General features: G+C 44.8%; 1 protein-coding gene across 1 annotated transcript in view; it reads right to left on the bottom strand.

Moving 5' to 3' along the window:
• Positions 1-16962, bottom strand: part of LOC117293514 (AN1-type zinc finger protein 2A-like) — a 60882-nt gene that overhangs the window by 12302 nt on the left and 31618 nt on the right. The window lies entirely within an intron of this gene.

Raw genomic sequence — 16962 nt, 5'->3', positions numbered from 1 at the left:
CTTGAACGCGTACTATAGCACACATAATGCAAATTGATTAGAAATATGTTAAGATGCTACTTGTATTCTATTTGTGCGGCGAACTACTGCCGGCTGTGATTGTAAACTGATAACAGTGGACTGAAATCTTAATGAAACCATGATGAAACATACCATTCTTGTTCTCCCAAATTATCTATTGGAATACATTATAGGCCTATCGTAGCGTCATACAATATCGACCCTCATATGTTTTCGAACCCCAACTTTGATTCCCGTTTGCCGCGAGATTGTGCAAGCTGCACTGGTGACAGAAGCTATGCAGTTTACTCACAGTCTGTATTTTCATCAGGCTTAATCATGCTGAGAATAAAGTTTTCCGTTGTTGGTTATGCTCAAACCTTTATAAAATGATTGATTTTTGGTACAAATCACTAGTGCATTATTATGCCAACATTCAAATGAGTCAAAGAAACGTCATCCAACCTCGAAAGTAAAAAAAAAAAAAAAAAAAACACTAGATGGATCACGTGAGGTGGTTACTATTTGGGATTCTATGGTGTACCAATTTGGGGAAAAAATTAAAATATTTTAAGTGAAAATGACCCAAAATTGTTTTTTTTATTAACTGCATACTGTTATAAATTCTGATAAGTGTAATAAATATTAAGTCTATATTAAAGAGAAAACATCATAGATTGGTTTCTTATCTCCTGGAACCAAACATTACTGGTCTGAAATGGGGGAAAATGGATTGTTATGAAGTGTGTGTGCTTCAAAAGGTGGGTTGAGTGTTTATTTTCATGCCTTATGATATCTCTGGATTCTAATATAGTAGCCATAATGCCTTTAGGTCAAAAATGTAATTAAATTTCTTAAAGGGATGCTGCAGTGAATTCAAATAAAACAGTTAATTTTGCTGTCATTTATTTCTGATATGTATTGAACATCAATAAAATGTGTTTGTTTATTCTCGACATGTCTGACTTGCGTAATTAGCGAATAAATTATGCCCCCCCCTTTTGTGGATTGTTATCGCCCCCTACCATCGATGTCACGTCGGGAATTCAAACATATTGTCGGCAAAAAGAGTCTGGTCCCTAACTACACGCGCCTAGGTACCAGGCCACACAGTGCACACGTCTCTACATGCACACAGCCAGGGAGCCCGACGGCTCGGGTTACCGACATGACGTCACGTTTATGCAAATGAATAGAATACTTGCGCATTTAATAAAAAATATAAAACAATATTTCAGGTTTAAAATGTCATGTTTAATCGTTTAAATGAATAAAAAAAACACTGCACTCACCCTTTAAGTAGTAATTGAATAATATTTTTGATTTATTTTGCACGCCATACAAGCTTCTGATTATTCAATAAAATACCAACCAATGAAAGGTGTGAAAACATATGACGTTGCTCCAATGTCGTGCATGCATCAGCACTGTTAATGGCGGAATGTCTCTCGCAACGTACGTGTAAAACCAAAACTTTAAAATGTCAACACAAGTGTTATTGTTAAAAAATTGAATAGATGATTTGACAAAAAAACATTCAGTTTTTGATTGTGAACAATTTTTCTGTTATCCTACTAAAAACACATGACACCAGGATACATTTAGGCCCCTCTGTAAATGTTTGGCATTCTTCCAACGCCTGTGTAGTAATACTGAAATATTTCGGACGACGATTACAGAAATACGTGCATTTGTTTTTTTAGTTTCCGTATGTGTGTCTGGTTCTCTCTCCTACAATGTACTGGGCAGTATGGCTCTCCAGACCTATGGTGTGCAACCAGACTACATGATTGTTTGAACAATGTGAGGGACGGCAATTTCGGGGTTTATGTAAACTAAACTGATATCTCCTACAATTGCAGTTGTGTTTAAAAGACTAACTACAAGTTGTTTAATGTTATTTTTCTGCATGGAAGTTGGCAAAATGCAAGAACCACCATCTCACTCGTAGATCATGTGGCGGGATACCAACAGGCGGGATACCAACTTCAACACGAAGTCCTTGGGGTGTCGACTTTCTCAAAAATAATCCTGTTTTTTCTCATTCCCTTAATATTTTCCCGTCCCTTTATATTTCCCCGGAAGGTTATTCCCTTCCCGTTTTTTTTTTTCATTCCCTTAATATTTCCCCGTCCCAGGTTTATTTCCTCTTCCCGTTTTTCCATTCCCTATATACATGTATTTCCCCGTCCCTTAATATTTCACCGTCCGTGTTTGTTTCCCCATCCCAGGTTTATTTCCTTTTCCCGTTTTTTCATTCCCTTAATATTTCTCCGTCCCTTAATATTTCACCGTCCATGTTTATTTCCCCATCCCAGGTTTATTTCCTCTTACTGTTTTTTCATTCCTTAAATATTTCCCCGTCCCTTAATATTTCACCATCCATGTTTATTTCCCTGTCCCAGGTTTATTGCCTCTTTCCGTTTTAAGGATATCAACACAGAATATGACACTCTGGTAACCGCCAACAGAGTCATTGCACTGGAAATGCTCCCAAAGAAGAGAAAGAAGTCACTATCCTTTGCCTCCAACGAGAATGTAACTAAGGCAAGAGAAGAACTGAAGAAGGCAGCACAGAAACATCAGTCTAGCTCTACTAAAAATACTGAAAGGAACCTTAACACAGCTAAAGTCTTACTCGATGATGCTTACACTAAAACCCTGGAAGCACACGTCAAGTCCAAATCTGAGGAACTCAACATCCTGCACAATGAAAACAAACATGCTGCTGCCTGGGTGGTTCTGAGAGAGCTTACCAACAAAAGGGCCTCCCTAGTAATCCGCGTTGTGGGTGAAACTACCGAACAGCGCCTAGAAACATGGTTTCAGCACTTCAGCTCACTTCTCGGAAAACGAGTGCAATGCCACTCCAAGCCAGACGACGATCCTTTCTTCAATCTCAAAGTAGCAGATAGCCTGCCAATCAAGACTGGCCCTTTCACAATGGAGGAGGTTAACACCTGTCTGAAAAGGTTTAGCAACACCAAGACACCTGGTCCCGACAACATCCCAGCCGTCATTTGGAAGAGCCCTTTATTTCTCAGCCATCTTTTAGACTTCTGTAACGAGACCTATAAGGGAAATAAATCAGCAGCCTTCTCGTTATCCTCCATCATTCCTCTTCCAAAGAAAGGTGATCTTCAGCAACCTCAAAATTACAGAGGAATCACACTATCACCTCTGGCCTCAAAGATTTACAGCTCACTGCTCCTAAACAGAATCGCCCCATATATAGACCCCATCCTACGGCCCAACCAAAATGGATTTCGCAAAGGCAGATCAGCACTTCCCCAGATTCTCGCCCTCAGAAGAATCATTGAAGAGCTGAAAATCTCCAAACGTAAAGTGTCATCTGATTTGTAGATTTCGCCAAGGCTTTTGACAGTGTCAACAAAAAAATCATGCTGCACATTCTTTTGAATTACGGTGTCCCAGCTGAGATTGTCCAAGCCATCGCCATTACGTATGACGCCCCACTAAGCTTTGTCCAAACTACAGACGGCCCAACTAAGGAGTTTCTAACAACAGCAGGAATCCTTCAGGGGGACACATTGGCGCCATTCCTCTTTGTGATTGTAGTGGACTACATCCTCAGGCAAAGTCTTGACCCCAGCCAACACAAAGGCCTTACCACCAATCAGAAGCAATCCAGACGCCATCAAGGACGGCACCTAACTGATCTTGACTATGCAGACGATCTTGCCCTCATCGCCGATCAACTATGCGATGCACAGGCCCTCTTAACATCCCTTGAGACTGTCGCAGCCAAGGCCGGTCTGTTTCTCAACATTAAGAAGACCGAGTACATGACATTCAACGAGGATGACAACCACCTGCCAATATGTTCCAGTGATGGCACACAGCTCGAAGATGTCAGCGACTTCAGGTACCTTGGGTCCTATGTTGCTGATAGCAAGAAGGATTTCCTGATTCGCAAGGGTTTAACTTGGAATGCCTGCAACAAGCTTCATAACATCTGGCATTCAAACATAGCGAATACAACCAAGCTGGTCTTCTTCAGAGCCTGTGTAGAGAGCATCCTTCTGTATGGAGCGGAAACCTGGACCATGAAAAAAGAGTTTCAAGATCGCCTCGACGGCACATACACCAGGCTTCTTATGAGGGTACAGAACATCTCATATGGCATGAGCACAAGACCAAAGAACAGATCTACGGAGATATTTCACCAATCTCTACTACTGTTGCTCAACGCAGAGTCCGCTTCGCAGGTCACTGCTTTCATGCCAAAGACCAGGTCATTCCTGACGTGTTATTTTGGAGACTGCCGTGCCCTAATAGAGGACCTTAACCACTCAACTACATCGACGTGATCGGGAGAGATACGGAGGCTGAGATAGTAGACCTTCCAAACATGATGAGGGACAAACACCTCTGGCGTGACGTTGTGCATGGATTCTGGGTTGCGACCGCTAAATGATGATGATGTTTTTTCATTCCCTTAATATTTCCCCGTCCCTTAATATTCCCCGTCCATGTTCATTTCCCCGTCCCAAGTTTATTTCCTCTTTCCGTTTTTTCATTCCCTTAATATTTCCCAGTCCATGTTTATTTCCCCGTCCCAGATTTATTTCCTCTTTCTGTTCTTTTCATTCCCCATCGTATTTCCCCATCCCTTAATATTCCCCGTCCATGTTCATTTCCCCGTCCCAGGTTTATTTAATTACTCTTCCTGTTTTTCCCGTCCATAAATATTTCCCTGTCCCAGGTTTATTTCTTCTTCCTGGTTTTTTTCATTCCCTTAATATTTCCTTGTCCATGTTTATTTCCTCTTCTCGTTTTTTCATTCCCTTAATTATTTCCCCGTCCCTTAATATTTCCCGTTTGTGTTTATTTCCCTGTCCCAAGTTTATTTCTTCTTCCCTTTTTTTGTCAGTCGATTAATATTTTCCTGTCCCTTAATATTTCCCCGTCCCATGTTTTATTTGTTCTCAGTTGATTAATATCCCCACGCCCATGCCCCCCCCCCACCCCAAGGGTTATTTCCCCTTCCCAGTTTTTGTTTTCCCATCCCGGGTTGTTTCTATTTATCTACCCAAAATACACCAGATTGCCCCAATGTCAACATCAACTCCTGGCATCAAAGGTAAAGCATCACAAAATCCCCTTAGATGTGCTGCAATTGTAACTATACTAGGGTTCTTATACAAAATGTTACATTTGTTGTAACTTGATACAAAGTATAACAACACTTCCACACTATAACAACACTGCCAACATTTTTTGCTTTGGACTGCCCACATTGATCACACTTATTGCTGAGAAATAAACATGGGACGGGAAAATAAAAAGGGATGGTGATATATTAGAGGATAAAAAACCGGGTAGTAGGAAATAAACCTGGGACGGGGAAGGGACGGGGAAACCTGGAAAGGGGAAATAAACCTGGGATGGGGAAATAAACCTGGGACGGGAAATGAACCTAGGACGGGAATAAACCTGGGACGGGGAAATAAACCTGGGACGGGGAAATAAACCTAGGGCGGGGAAATAAACCTAGGAAAGGAAATAAACCTGGGACGGGAATAAACCTGGGACGGGGAAATATTAAGGGACAGAGACAAAAAACGGGGAAACAACCCCGGGACCGAGAAGGGACCGAGAAGAGAAAAACAACGGGAAGTGGAATAAAACGGGGACAGGGAAATAAACTACGGGGAAATGCTAAGGGATAAAAAACAGCAAGGGGAAATAAACCTAGGACGGGGAACAAACCTAGGATGGGGAAATAAACCTACAATTAGGACGGGAATAAACCTGGGACGGGGAAATAAACCCGAGACGGGGAATAAACCTGGGACGGGGAAATAAACCTGAGTCGGGGAACAAACCTGGGACGGGGGATAAACCTGGGACGGGGAAATAAACCTGAGACGGGGAATAAACCTGGGACGGGGAACAAACCTGGGACGGGGGATAAACCTGGGCCTAGGTCTGTCGGGCAGCGGCCCGAAGACTCTCGGCCGCGGCCCGCCGATAAAAATACTTTTGACGCTGTCCCTAAGACTTTACACACAATAGCGCCCTCCACCGTCCTACCCACAATGCCCCATGACAAGAATGCTTGCCACGAAGTTGTCCTCTTTTCTATGAGCCCTACCAAATGTAAGCACCCAAGAACCGAGTATGTGGGGAAGGAGGGAGGGATACTCTACCGGTAAGTACTTGTTCATAGACCCCATCCACACTTCTGTGGGGGGAGTCTACTTCACTGTACTTACTGGTAGAGTCGATTTACTAATTTGCATAGACTTGCACCGAGGAAAGGCGGTGGTATAGGCGGTGGTATACGCGGTGCTACTGCAGGGGGCATAGGACCCAGGCGCGCTCCAAAGTTCAGAGAATGCCTTGCTGACCCTAGGCCCGATTATGGTCCAAGACCGACAAATGGAGGTTTCGTCTCCATGGGTGAACAACACTTAAGTGTAGTTAGCACTCTATTATATGGGAAAATCACCTATAAGCATGATCCCTGACGAGGTGGAGCTTGTTCTGGCTTCACAGCTCGGCTGGCCGCCTGCAACACAGCTCGACCTGCTCTTCCATCCACCTGCAGAACGTCCTTCAGGTAGCAGTCGGAGAACATGGAAGGGTTCTTCCAGGGGGACACCTTTAAAGAAAGTCCATGAGGAATACTACCCCGCATCTCAAGGGCATGAACTGGACCATCGGCCGCAGGCCACCTGGCCGCCACCGAACGACAAGCCAAACCTGAGATCGTATCGCGAGACGCCGGTCGGAATGGTGGAACCATGGACACAAACAGTTGTTCTTGGCCAGTTCTGATTGACTTTGTGCAGTCGACGTACCATCTAATGCTCTTACAGGGAACCAAAGTCTGTCGACCATGACCGCCCAAAAAAGTTTTAAGGTAGGGGACAAAGATGTCTGGGGGTTCTAAAGAATCAGACCGAATCTTAGCCAAGAACACGGCAGAAAAAAAGGTATTAGGCCGAGTTCCCCCCGGATGTGTCCAGCCAACACTAAAAGGTAGTGGAATTCGCTACGTCGGCAAGAAAAAGCAACTACCACTAAAGAGCCACCTTGAAAGACAAGTGCAACAATGTGCAAGTGCAACAATGTGGCCCCACTAAGCGGTTCGAATGGGGGTTTGGTTAGAACTGACAATAGTGTGGAGTGTGGAGTGACGACCACGCCTGGCTATGAGTGCTCCAACGTACTTTAAATATGTCTTCCTCTACTAAGAGAGCTATCCAGGCCACTATCGCATTTGTACTACTCACGACAGCGACGTGGGATGTATGTGGACTTTTTGTGGACCTGGAGAGGAACATACATGATACAACAAATCAAACTTGCGAAACAACCAGTGCTCAATCTTTCTGCAATGGCTACCGAAACCAAGCTATCCACGTCATCTCGTCCACGCTTGATCACATTAGCAACATGGAATAAACGTGGACTCAAAGAGAAATATAAACAAACCGAACTAGTAAATGATACTGAATCCTACAAACTAGAAGTGGTGTGTCTACAAGAAACTAAAATCAAGAAATACAGTGAAGAGACACTTCAAAATGGCTACAAGTTAATATTACTTGAACAGAAGACCGCTACCTATTGAGGCATAGGTTTCGTTATAGCAAAACGTTTAACTGACTACATCACACAATGGCATTACATAAGCGATCGGGTGGCTTTCATTGAGCTACAAATTCCACAAAGAAATGGTGCAGAACTTAAGTACAGGATCATTAACGCTTACGCTTAACGCCACAACTCAACGAGTGAATGAAGACCCTACACGCCTTGATGAGTTCTACAGTAACTTAGCAACCGTCGCTACTGTTCCGGCTCGCGTTCAACTTTTCATCTGTGCAGACTTTAACTCAAAGTTAATCACGTGCTAAAAGAACACTTCTTACATCATATCACATGTCGGACAGGATGATGGCTGCTCGGTTTCAACTCACCAAGGGCACACTACTTTTTGTGGCAGTTTATGCACCGACTTCATCAGCGGATACAGATGTCTTGGATGAGTTCTACGAGCAGCTACAAGACTGGATAGACAACAACCGAAAGACAAGAGATATCCTGATAGTGGCTGGAGACTTCAATGCCAAGCTAGGTAACCAACACACACCTCCTGTCATGGGCCCCCATGGAATCGGGGAAAGAAATGCTAGTGGCGACCGTCTCTTTGATTTTTGCATGGCTAATAACATCACAGCTGCACACTCATGGTTCCGCAAACGTGCCTCTCAAAAAGTCACTTGGATCTCAAGGGCAGGCAATGCCAAAAATGCTATAGATCACATTCTCATCGATCAACAGTCAAGAAACCACATGACTGATTGTCGTTCATTCAGTGCATGTTTTGACACAGACCATCATCTGGTTCTCTGTAACATTAAGCTCAAGTTTAAGAGACCATTCAATCGCAGCATAAATAGCAGGAAGCCCAACATCGACTCATTGAAAAATGAGCAGACTGCTGACAGGTTGCGCTGTATCTTGAAAGAGAAGCTAAAACACGGTGAACAACTTGATCACATTGCTGCAGTGATACATGAAGAAACTGTCATGACATGTGGTTTCAAAGCAACACAGGCTAACCAGCCATATTTGAGCCAGGCCTCCATTGACCTCATCCACACAAAAAAGGGAGCAAAGAACTCGGACCCTGCTCGGTATAAACAACTTGTGAAAGAGGTCAAGCGATCAACCCAGAAAGATCTTGATGGTTGGCTTGCAGAGCAGATTGCAACAATGAACGAAGCACAACGTACTCATAATGTCAGGGCACTCTTCAAAACGGCAGATACTCTCCTTCAAAAACCAAAACTTCCAGAGGTGAACATCAAGGATGAGAATGGTAAGCTGCTGCAGACCGTGGAAGAACAGATTAGCAGATGGGAAGAGTATTCAAAGAAGCTGTTTGTCTCTGACAGACCACGCCCCAAAATTCAGCCAAACAATGGGGAATACACTCTTCCAACCATTGAAGAAACAGCAAAAGCCATTGCAGATCTCAACAACAAGGCGACTGGATGCGACAATGTCACATCTGAGAGCATTAAGATCTCCGCACAAGAACCACAGATCTTAGATATCCTGCATGAAGCAGTATGCATCATATGGAAGGAAGGAAAATGGCCCACGACCATGACAAATTCAATAAACATAGCTCTACACAAGAAGAAAGATAGACAGGATTGCAGCAATTATAGAACACTGGCACTCATCAGTCATGCGAGTAAAATTGTACTCAACCTCATCCAGGCAAGACTCAAGAAAATCGCACAGTTTCAAGTCAACGAAACACAGTGCGGTTTCAGTGAAGGAAAGGGTACAACAGATGCCGCATATCTTCTCAAATCAGTATCGGAAGCCTACTACACTGCCAAAACTCCACTCCATCTGGTCTTTGTGGATTACAAAAAAGCCTTTGACTCAGTTAACCAAGAGCTCATGTTTGCAAAACTTACCGAACTCGGTGTTGAGGGTGATGTACTGAGACTCATTGAAGACATGTACCTGAATGCAAATGGTCAACTCCGATGGAAGGGTCAACTCACACAGGTTTTTGACACCCCAGCTGGTGTGAGACAAGGCTGCCCACTCTCTCCAACACTTTTCAGCCTCTACACAGAATGCTTGATGAGGGCGTGGTACTTCCGTACAGCACATCTCAGAGCCCCCGATGTGAGTGGTCTCAACATCAAAGAGCTGAGATATGCTGACGATCTGGTCCTGATGGCTCTCTCCAGAAAGCGTGCTGAGGACATGCTTGCCATTCTTGGAGATATTTCAGAGGAGTATGGCCTTGTAATATATCCGGGTAAGACAGAGTATATGTACCTCGTCATCCAGAAGGTTTTAACTGATTCGACAATCACCTTTCGTGGAGCCATTATACCACGTGTCAGCAAGTTTCGCTATCTTGGCACAACAATAACTCACAATCTCAATGACCGCGAAGAAGTCCGGATAAGAATAGGGATCGGAAAGGCAGCACTTCGGAAGTGCAAATACTTGGCATCTTCGCGTGTTTCCCTTGACACAAAGTTACAGCTAGTACAGTCTTTGGTAATTGCCAAAGTGTTGTATAACTCCACCACACTCACCTTCAAAGCAGCTGACCTAAAGGGCTTCGATGCTTTTGGCAGAATGATTTGGCGAACCCTGCTGGGCATAAAGTGGTCAGACTTCATCACAAATGAAAGGCTGGCTGAACTGATTGGTGGACGGTGGTGTCTCACGAGTGATGAGGTCTTAGAGCGGAAGGCGAAATGGTGCGCTCATGTGATGAGACAGAAAGGCCTACCCGGCGCAGCTATAGATGGTCTGCCTACAGGCACAATTCGAGGCAGAGGCCGCCCTAAGCTGCGCAGGATAGACAATGTCACAAAGTGGAGTGGAAGAAGCGTCAAAGAACTGAGACGAGAAGCGATTGAAAGACACCAGGTGATGGCGGCAACTCCAGGAGTGCGCCACCATTACAACCAGAGGACGAGGCGGCCACGGACGCAAGTCTATGCCGAATGATGATGATAACTCAAAGTTGGCCAGATCTTGCGACTACGCCCATGATGCTAATGTGCCACCTCCAATTGGCTCATTTGGAATGGGTACTATGAACACAAATGGGGAACGGTTAATGGAATTCATCACAACTAATGGACTGTTTGCCTGCAACACAGCTTTCCAACACCCATCACCGCACCACATGGAGTTGTAGAATTTGGGACAACCAGTCTCCTGGAAAAACAAGACCCATTTATGCCCAGATTGACTACATTCTCTGTAGACAAAGCTCCAAATGTCTTTTAGAAGACTCACGCTCATACAGCGGAGCCACTTTGTTCTCAGATCATCGCTTAGTAGTTGCACATCTCAACCTAAAGAACATGCATCTAACAAGTAAACAAAGTTCCAAAAAACACTGGCCCTTCGATGTCCAAAAGTTGTTAAGTAGCAAAACAACTCAAGACCGATACAAGACCAATCTTACGAAACAAATCCAAAGTATAACTGGCGGATTAGAACCAAATCAAAGACTGGAAAAACTCATGAGCAGCATAAGAAGCAGTGCTGTAAGTGAAATTGATTTTCGACCACAAAACTCCAAACCGAATTCCACAAACGACGAAACAATTTGTTATCTATCCAGCCAACACAAGAAACTACTGATGGACATCCAAGACAGAAATGAAGGAAGAGACATATCGAAACTGAAAAAGGAAAGAAATTCACTGCGGGATAACATTTGTAAACGCCAGCGCGAAATAGAAACCATCAAGGCTGACACCTAATACAAGAGATAACTGACACAGACGACAGTCGTAGAATGTTCAACGCAGTGCCGGAAATAAGAACTAAGAACAAACCCCATCCAGTCTGTGTGAAAGACAAAAACGGAGAGTTTATTGTGACTGATGGATGAAAAGCACACAGAATCGCCGAATGGTTCGCAGATCATTTCACAGACGACGAGGGAGCTATTGAAAGCTTTGTCAGCGATCCATCGCCTCTAACACAAAGAATTACAGAAAACGAAGTTGAAAGGGCTGTTAAACCATTGAAAAATGGAAGAGCCAGGGAACCCGACCAAATTGACAACGAGCTCTTGAAATTTGCAGAAAAACAGTTTTTCAAACAATATGCAGAAATCTTCAACGATGCGTTAGAGAACCATCACCAAATTGACAGTATTGGGCAAGGAATCCTAAAAGCTTTGCCAAAACCAAAGAAAACTCCCAGACCACCTGAGCACCTACGACCTATCATCCTCCTAAACGGAGCCCGCAAACTACTATCAATCATAACGCTGAAAAGAATTGAGAAGAAAATTGACACCTTCACTGGACCATGTCAAGCTGGTTTCAAGGACGTAGTTGCGCAGACAGTGTTTGGGCTCAGCGAATGCTTGCTTCCGTGGTAATGAAGAAACATTGGGAACTTCACAAAAGTGGCATCGACATGTCAAAAGCATGTGACACGATTAAGCGAAGAAAAATCCTAGAGATCCTACAAACCGCATGTTGTTCAAACGACGACATTCGTAATGCAGATTTTTGATTTCCAATACAAAACTGAAAGCAAATATCAACAAATCTTCTTCAAACTGGTTTGAGACAACGCTTGGCTCATTTCAAGGTGACAGTCTAAGCGGGGCACTCTTCATCGAAACATTGGCTGGAGCCCTCAATGACGTCTGACAACAAGCTGCACGTCCTGACCCACCAACATCTCCATCCTCTTTACCACTGGAGTCAGCTTACGCTGATGACGATGACTTCCTTGACGAAGACAGTGAAAGCCTCTCAAGACTAATCCCCCTTACATCCAGAGTCTTGAAAGATTGGAACTTGTTTGTCAAAGAGGGAAAAACTTAAAACACCCGTATATACATGGCCTCAAACACTGAAGTTAATTCGGAAGGCATCCCATTCAAAGACCAGGAACCCTGGAGGACAATCAAACTACTCGGTTCTCTGATGTGTTCTACAGCCGACATTCGACACGTATCTGCCTAGCAAGTGCAGCCTTCAACACATTTACCAAACTCTGGATGCAACCCCGCAAAATATCCATTACCTTACTAATGCATGTTTACAACGCCATGGTATTGTCTGTCTTCATGTACAACTCAAGTAGCTGGGCTGCACCTAAGAACGTGCTCGAGAAGTTAGACACCTGCCACCGTCGCCACCTTTGACGAATTCTTCGATGTCGCCGACCATCTGCGATGTCGAATAGCTTCCTATATATTCGATGTGGAGCTCGTCCCTGATCCGAATTAGTGAGGAAGGCAAGGTGGCGCATGCTCGGACATGTGCTTCGACTGCATCCCGCTCAGACTCACCCGCTCAGAATGCTCTCATGTTCGCAGTAGTTGCATCGGGACACCTGAGAGGCCGTCGTGGCCGTCACAAAACTAACTTACTCGACATTCTACAGAAAGACCTCCATGCTCGTCAGCTGTCCCTCAACACCCACAGTGACATTCTATGGCTTCATGACGTAGCCAGTGACCATTTGTCCTGGAGAACTCTGTATTAGTAGAGACTGATTGGATATTTATTCAGCGTTCACTCGATAATACTGTTCCTGTGTACAGTTTATATATATATTATATATATGACAATCCGCTAAAGAAGTCCAAGGATTGGACAACCTTGCACACAGGGATAAGGGTAATAAACATCCCCTTTGTCAGCTGCCAGATTGCTTGGTTCTCGGAAAACCGTCGATCCATCGGAAAAAAACCTGCGTGAATCGCTGCGATTGCCGACCAGTATTCTCCACCGTGGCCGTCGTAAGCCCGCTTTCAAAAAAGTACCAAAGGAAATCCCAGAGAGGAAATCCCAAATTTATCTACAGATGTATTGGCGGGGATGGCAATCGTATACTCTCCGAGTGGAGGCCCCCCGGGATTGGGCGACTCTACTAAGAACCCCAATTACCCCCGCACACAGAACTTTTCCCGTCAGAGGGAGCGCGTCGAGACACTTGTCGTGCCCCTGCAGACGGGAGGAATCCCTTCAGGCCCATGTTGCTAGTGCAAAACCATTGCAAACAGTTCCAGAACGGACATGCGTGATGCTTCCATCTTCCTGATTACCTCTTCCATCTTCCTTTCAGCTTTATCTGCAAAGGGAAGTTTGGAAGAAGCTGTCCCCCAATCGGCGACAAGTTTATCTGACGCCGAGTCCGGCAGAGCTGGGTTGGAAAATATCTATCGATTCCCCTTGGTTGACTTCGCCCACTTACACTCCGCCCACTTGGTGTAAGTATTCCGGATTAGTAGGGGTTTCCCTCCACTGACCAGTCGGATTAGTAGGGGTGCCCCTCCACTGACCAGTCGGATTAGTAGGGGTTTCCCTCCACTGACCAGTCGGATTAGTAGGGGTGCCCCTCCACTGACCAGTCGGATTAGTAGGGGTTCCCCTCCACTCACCAGTCGGATTAGTAGGGGTTCCCCTCCACTCACCAGTCGGATTAATAATAACTAGCGGGATGCCGCGCTTTGCGCAGCACCCCGCTAGATGATGAAAATCCTGTACACAAATATTTCGAAATGTAATGTGGGTGAGGGCTTACTCTATGGTGAGGGTGTTATATGTCTCTCTTAATATTATGCATGGTGTCATAATTCTAACCCAAAATGAAGCTATTGCGCATGTCCGCCACTACTTGCAGTAGCTGCGCCCACCTTGTTTTTGGTTACCCAACGTACCTTATGCATCATCTAGAAACTATAAGGCTCCCTCGTGAGCCTTATAGGGATCTCATATTTTGGGCCTCCTTAACGCTATTTGTTTTTCAAATCAGCGTTGATGGGTGAACGTTTTACGACAGTTTGCCAGCAATAACTAGAGTTTCTATTGTACTACACTACCAAACTTTTTCCCACACACTCAATATACATTCATAATGCTTGCATTTCCTTTTTGTTGAGTGAAATTAAAAAACATCGTCAAAAAAAGACATTTTCTGCTCGGTACTAACTGTTGTTCTTCTGCTGCATCGCACCAGCCTACTACATGTAGCTCGACAAACTGCCGAGCCCCGGCCGAGTAGGACTTAACCATTCTGTGAAAGGGGTGTTACAAGGCAGTGCAGTAGTGTGTGGGTGCTGTCCGTTTATAATACCCGCCCTTCGCGCATAAAGCTTGCACGCACTGTGGCGGCCATCTTGGATTTGGGATTTTGAGGCATTATAGGACATTTTTGAGCTAATGAGTTGTTTTATAATAACCCACTACTAACCCAAATGGTCAGTGGAGGGGAACCTCTACTAACCCTACAGGTCAGTGGAGGGGAACCCCCTACTAACCTGACTGGTCAGTGGAGGGGAACCCCTACTAACCCGACTGGTCAGTGGAGGGGAACCTCTACTAATCCGACTGGTGAGTGGAGGGGAACCCCTACTAACCTGACTGGTCAGTGGAGGGGAACCTCTACTAACCCGACTGGTGAGTGGAGGGGAACCTCTACTAATCAGACTGGTGAGTGGAGGGGAACCCTACTAACCCGACTGGTCAGTTGAGGAGAACCGCTACTAATCCGACTGGTCAGTGGAGGGAAACCCCTACTGACCCTACTGGTCAGTGTAGAGGAACCCCTACTAAACCGACTGGTGAGTGGAGGGGAACCCCTACTAATCCGACTGGTGGGTGGTGGGGAACCCCTACTAACCCTACTGGTCAGTGGAAGGGAATCCCTACTAACCCAACTGGTCAGTGGAGGGGAACCCCTACTAATCCGACTGGTCAGTGTAGGGGAACCCCTACTTACCCGACTGGTCAGTGGAGGAGAACCCCGACTAATCCGACTGGTCAGTGGAGGGAAACCCCTACTAATCCTACTGGTGAGTGGAGGGGAACCCTTACTAACCCGACTGGTCAGTTGAGGAGAACCGCTACTAATCCGACTGGTCAGTGGAGGGAAACCCCTACTAATTCTACTGGTGAGTAGAGGGGAACCCTTACTAACCCGACTGGTCAGTTGAGGAGAACCGCTACTAATCCGACTGGTCAGTGGAGGGAAACCCCTACTGACCCTACTGGTCAGTGTAGGGGAACCCCTACTAAACCGACTGGTCAGTGGAGGGGAACCCCTACTAATCCGACTGGTGAGTGGAGGGGAACCCCTACTAACCCTACTGGTCAGTGGAGGGGAACCCCTACTAAGTTGGGGTGTCGTGGCCGAGCGGATAAGAGCACCGAATTCAAGCTCTGGTGCTTCTGTTCATCAGAGTGTGGGTTCGAATCCCGATCATGACACTTGTGTCCCTGAGCAAGACACTTAACTATAATTGCTTCTCTCCACCCAGGGGTAAATGGGTACCTGTGAGGGAAGAGGTGGTTCTTGTGATTGATTTAGCGGAGTAGCGCATATTAATGTTGCACAGGCTGCATACTTCCCACCAGGGAGCTGAGATGGTTTAAGGAGTGGTTTAAGGCCCAGTGACCAGGGGTAATAATGTGAAGCGCTTGACTTCTTTTGTTGTCGCATTACTTATTTAGATACTAATCCCCTGGCAAGGGACTGGGGTTTTAATGAGCCCTTCGGCCAGAGCATGACCTCTTGGGCGCTGGCATGTTCATGATTTATGCAATCCTTTTGTAAGTGTTCACTGAGTTAAAATCCGCCGGGATCCGGCGGTTTACAGCGGAAAATGGGGGTTAGTTAAAGACGGCCTCCCTTATCCACTGTATACATTGTAACTAATCTTTCAAAAGGTTTCAGCAAGGACTACGTTTAGGGAACTGAAAGACATTACAAACTGAGGGAAAAAATAAGGTTTCAAATGACTTGAATGTTGTCTTTGTTTTGTCGAAAGGTTACATTTCATGAAATGTTTATTTAAATATACCCTGGGAAACATGGGACAGGAAAATAAACCAGAAGTTATTTTTGCAGATTTAAAACAATTACAAAGATTTGTTGAAAACGAAAGATGTTTTCTACTGTAGTATTATTGTTGTCTTGCGTAAATTATTTGGGGAACGGGATTAAGAAGTTTTAATACGGGAAGGGCGGGGTAAAAGGATACACAGAGGTAACCAAAAAGATGGGGGGAAATAATAAGTGGAATTAAAACTATTCTATACGACTTGAAATTATTAAATAAGGGACAGGAAAGAAAGAAAAAAAAGTTGTTTTTGTGAATTAAAACAGTTTGAAACTGCAATTGAAAGATGTTTTCTAGTGTTGTTTTTGTCTTGCTTTATTTGTTAGGGTAAAGGGATAGAGAACTAGTACAACTACTAAACCGACTGGTGAGTGGAGGAAAACGCTAGACTTTACTCAAGTCCTAATCCTGTGAAGTCCCAATCCCGTGAGAGTCCTTTTATTTTCAGTCCCATTGCCTAATGTGAAAAAAAATGTGCGTACCAGGCATCCCCAAACCTGATAGGAACTTGAGGACCCTGCAGTTTCCTGTATGTATATTGCTGCCTGATACAGGTT

Source organism: Asterias rubens, chromosome 8 (genome assembly GCF_902459465.1).
Source record: "Asterias rubens chromosome 8, eAstRub1.3, whole genome shotgun sequence".
NCBI lineage: Eukaryota > Metazoa > Echinodermata > Asteroidea > Forcipulatida > Asteriidae > Asterias > Asterias rubens.
Note: the sequence above shows the minus strand (reverse complement) of the source record. Positions and strands in the feature narration are given on the sequence as shown.